We start from the raw sequence: 4,615 nt of genomic DNA, 5'->3' as shown, positions 1-4,615 counted from the left end.
TCTCTCCTCCTCTCCCCCTGCCCCTCATCTCTCCTCCTCTCCCCCTGCCCCTCATCTCTCCTCCTCTCCCCCTGCCCCTCATCTCTCCTCCTCTCCCCCTGCCCCTCATCCCTCCTCCTCTCCCCCTGCCCCTCATCTCTCCTCTCCCCCTGCCCCTCATCTCTCCTCCTCTCCCCCTGCCCCTCTTCTCTCCTCCTCTCCCCCTGCCCCTCATCCCTCCTCCTCTCCCCCTGCCCCTCATCTCTCCTCTCCCCCTGCCCCTCATCTCTCCTCCTCTCCCCCTGCCCCTCATCTCTCCTCCTCTCCCCCTGCCCCTCATCCCTCCTCCTCTCCCCCTGCCCCTCATCTCTCCTCTCCCCCTGCCCCTCATCTCTCCTCTCCCCCTGCCCCTCATCTCTCCTCCTCTCCCCCTGCCCCTCATCCCTCCTCCTCTCCCCCTGCCCCTCATCTCTCCTCTCCCCCTGCCCCTCATCTCTCCTCCTCTCCCCCTGCCCCTCATCTCTCCTCTCCCCCTGCCCCTCATCTCTCCTCCTCTCCCCCTGCCCCTCATCTCTCCTCCTCTCCCCCTGCCCCTCATCTCTCCTCCTCTCCCCCTGCCCCTCATCTCTCCTCTCCCCCTGCCCCTCATCTCTCTCTCCCCCTGCCCCTCATCTCTCCTCCTCTCCCCCTGCCCCTCATCTCTCCTCCTCTCCCCCTGCCCCTCATCCCTCCTCCTCTCCCCCTGCCCCTCATCTCTCCTCCTCTCCCCCTGCCCCTCATCTCTCCTCCTCTCCCCCTGCCCCTCATCTCTCCTCCTCTCCCCCTGCCCCTCATCTCTCCTCCTCTCCCCCTGCCCCTCATCTCTCCTCTCCCCCTGCCCCTCATCTCTCCTCTCCCCCTGCCCCTCATCTCTCCTCCTCTCCCCCTGCCCCTCATCTCTCCTCCTCTCCCCCTGCCCCTCATCTCTCCTCCTCTCCCCCTGCCCCTCATCTCTCCTCCTCTCCCCCTGCCCCTCATCTCTCCTCTCCCCCTGCCCCTCATCTCTCCTCCTCTCCCCCCTGCCCCTCATCTCTCCTCTCCCCCTGCCCCTCATCTCTCCTCCTCTCCCCCTGCCCCTCATCTCTCCTCCTCTCCCCCTGCCCCTCATCTCTCCTCTCCCCCTGCCCCTCATCTCTCCTCTCCCCCTGCCCCTCATCTCTCCTCTCCCCCTGCCCCTCATCTCTCCTCCTCTCCCCCTGCCCCTCATCTCTCCTCTCCCCCTGCCCCTCATCTCTCCTCCTCTCCCCCTGCCCCTCATCTCTCCTCCTCTCCCCCTGCCCCTCATCTCTCCTCCTCTCCCCCTGCCCCTCATCTCTCCTCTCCCCCTGCCCCTCATCTCTCTCTCCCCCTGCCCCTCATCTCTCCTCCTCTCCCCCTGCCCCTCATCTCTCCTCCTCTCCCCCTGCCCCTCATCCCTCCTCCTCTCCCCCTGCCCCTCATCTCTCCTCCTCTCCCCCTGCCCCTCATCTCTCCTCCTCTCCCCCTGCCCCTCATCTCTCCTCCTCTCCCCCTGCCCCTCATCTCTCCTCCTCTCCCCCTGCCCCTCATCTCTCCTCTCCCCCTGCCCCTCATCTCTCCTCTCCCCCTGCCCCTCATCTCTCCTCCTCTCCCCCTGCCCCTCATCTCTCCTCCTCTCCCCCTGCCCCTCATCTCTCCTCCTCTCCCCCTGCCCCTCATCTCTCCTCCTCTCCCCCTGCCCCTCATCTCTCCTCTCCCCCCTGCCCCTCATCTCTCCTCCTCTCCCCCTGCCCCTCATCTCTCCTCCTCTCCCCCTGCCCCTCATCTCTCCTCCTCTCCCCCTGCCCCTCATCTCTCCTCTCCCCCTGCCCCTCATCTCTCCTCCTCTCCCCCTGCCCCTCATCTCTCCTCCTCTCCCCCTGCCCCTCATCTCTCCTCCTCTCCCCCTGCCCCTCATCTCTCCTCTCCCCCTGCCCCTCATCTCTCCTCTCCCCCTGCCCCTCATCTCTCCTCCTCTCCCCCTGCCCCTCATCTCTCCTCTCCCCCTGCCCCTCATCTCTCTCTCCCCCTGCCCCTCATCTCTCCTCCTCTCCCCCTGCCCCTCATCTCTCCTCCTCTCCCCCTGCCCCTCATCCCTCCTCCTCTCCCCCTGCCCCTCATCTCTCCTCCTCTCCCCCTGCCCCTCATCTCTCCTCCTCTCCCCCTGCCCCTCATCTCTCCTCCTCTCCCCCTGCCCCTCATCTCTCCTCCTCTCCCCCTGCCCCTCATCTCTCCTCCTCTCCCCCTGCCCCTCATCTCTCCTCTCCCCCTGCCCCTCATCTCTCCTCCTCTCCCCCTGCCCCTCATCTCTCCTCTCCCCCTGCCCCTCATCTCTCTCTCCCCCTGCCCCTCATCTCTCCTCCTCTCCCCCTGCCCCTCATCTCTCCTCCTCTCCCCCTGCCCCTCATCCCTCCTCCTCTCCCCCTGCCCCTCATCTCTCCTCCTCTCCCCCTGCCCCTCATCTCTCCTCCTCTCCCCCTGCCCCTCATCTCTCCTCTCCCCCTGCCCCTCATCTCTCCTCCTCTCCCCCTGCCCCTCATCTCTCCTCTCCCCCTGCCCCTCATCTCTCCTCTCCCCCTGCCCCTCATCTCTCCTCCTCTCCCCCTGCCCCTCATCTCTCCTCTCCCCCTGCCCCTCATCTCTCCTCTCCCCCTGCCCCTCATCTCTCTCTCCCCCTGCCCCTCATCTCTCCTCTCCCCCTGCCCCTCTTCTCTCTCTCCCCCTGCCCCTGGGACTCCGTGCCGAGCAGCGGCCTTAGAACTGAGGGAGCCGACATGGCTCAGCGGGCAGCGCAGCCGGGCCCCGCGGCAGGAAGAGACGCCTGTGTTCCTCGTTGGCTTCGAAATGCACTTGGCAAGACCAGACCACACAGTAAACACCGTAAGAGGGGAAGCCCGGGAGTGTCGGGCCCTCCACCACGCGTGCCCCCCAGATCGACACCCCACATATGGACACCCCGGAACCCACCAGGCCGACAGCGCCGGATGGGAACAGATTTCCCTGGAAAGGGGCGCACGCACCGGGCATCGGAGGGGCGCTGGCTGCGTGCCCTTCGGCTTTGGAATCGGACCCCGCACGGAGCCCACGGGGAGCCGAGGCCCAGCCCCCGCCCGGCGGCTCCCGGACGGACCGGCTCCCAGCGGACCCGCGAGGGCAGAGGCCGCGAAAGTTATGCAGCCGCACGGCCCGCGCTCCCGCGCCCCATGTGTTGGGCCCTCCCCGGCCGGGGGGGGGGGGGGGGGGACGTGGCGGGCACTGACCGGGGCCGCGGGCAGGGGCACCTGTTTGGAAAACATCGCTTCCTGTAACAGCCCGTGAGGAACTAACAGCGAAGACGGAATGTGACCGGCGCCGGCCCTCTGCCCGCTCCTCCGTCCGTGACCCCGGCCCCCTCCCGCGGGGGCGCCCCCGCAGAGCGGTCAGCCACACGAAGGGCAGTGGGCGGCGTGTCACCGAGGCGACCGTGGAGGGAAGTGCAGCCAGGGAGGCGGCAGCAGGCATGTGCCCCCATGGACCTTCAGTGACCCCCACGTAAGCGGAGCGGACACGGCGCCGAGGGCCCAAGGTCACACCCGAAGGTCACACCGCTGGCCGAGGACCTCCGAGCCCGCTCTCCCCGGCGACAGGCTGGCAGATAACTCAGCCCAGGCCGCAGGGGAGCGAGGTACTGCGGGTTTGCGTGTTATCATGAGTTCATGGCCGTGTGTCTGAATATAAAGCGGGCACCTCTTCTTCTCCCCTGAGACAATGGACGGCCCTGGCCGGTGTGGCTCAGTGGACAGAGCGTCGGCCTGCGGACCGAAGGGTCCCGGGTTCGATTCCGGTCAAGGGCATGTACCTTGGTTGCGGGCTCCTCCCCAGCCCGGGCCCGGGTGCAGGAGGCGACCCATCGATGTGTCTCTCTCACATCGCTGTTTCTCCCTGTCTCTCCCTCTCTCTCCCACTCTCTCTAAAATCAATGGGAAACACCCTCGGGGGAGGGTTGAAAAGAGAGACAATGGACTGTTCTTCGTGGAGAGCAAACCCGGCCCAGCACCCCCTGCAGCAGGAGGAGATGCCGGAGGACGTGGCCTGGGAGAGAGCTCCCGCCCGGTCCCACTCCTCAGCCGGCAGCAGGCAGCACAGGCGAGGGGCCGCGAGGAGGAGGCACTGGGCGCGGGGGGGGGGGGCGGGGGGGGGGTAGGGGGGGGCCAGGGACCGTCCCCGCTGGCCAGGGCTGTCCTCTGCCCCGCACCTGCCCCCGAGGTTCTGGTCACCTGCTTCCCCTTGACCTCTCTGCCGGGGTCAGCACTGTGACCCCTAGGAGAAGCCACTGAGGGGTCACAGTGGGCGACCTCTGGCTGCTCTCAGGGGCTCCAGCCACAGCAAGAAAGCAGGGAGCAAGCGGCCGGCTGGCCCAGCCCCCATGCTGACCCGAAGGGGCGACGGCATTGCATAAGGCCAGCGCTCCAGCGCCGTCCGGGGAACGGGCCGCACACACTGCTCCTGGGAACACAGAGCGGCGCAGCCCCTGTGTGCCCCCCCCCCCCGTGCCCACCCGTCGAGCGGCGGGCTCCCTGCCCGTGGGGGCGAGCAGGAGGCAGCTGCCGGGCCTCTCGCC

This window comes from Cnephaeus nilssonii (genome assembly GCF_951640355.1).
Source record: "Cnephaeus nilssonii genome assembly, chromosome: 3".
Lineage (NCBI taxonomy): Eukaryota > Metazoa > Chordata > Mammalia > Chiroptera > Vespertilionidae > Cnephaeus > Cnephaeus nilssonii.
The sequence above is the reverse complement of the archived record's forward strand: the minus strand, read 5'-3'. Positions refer to the sequence as shown.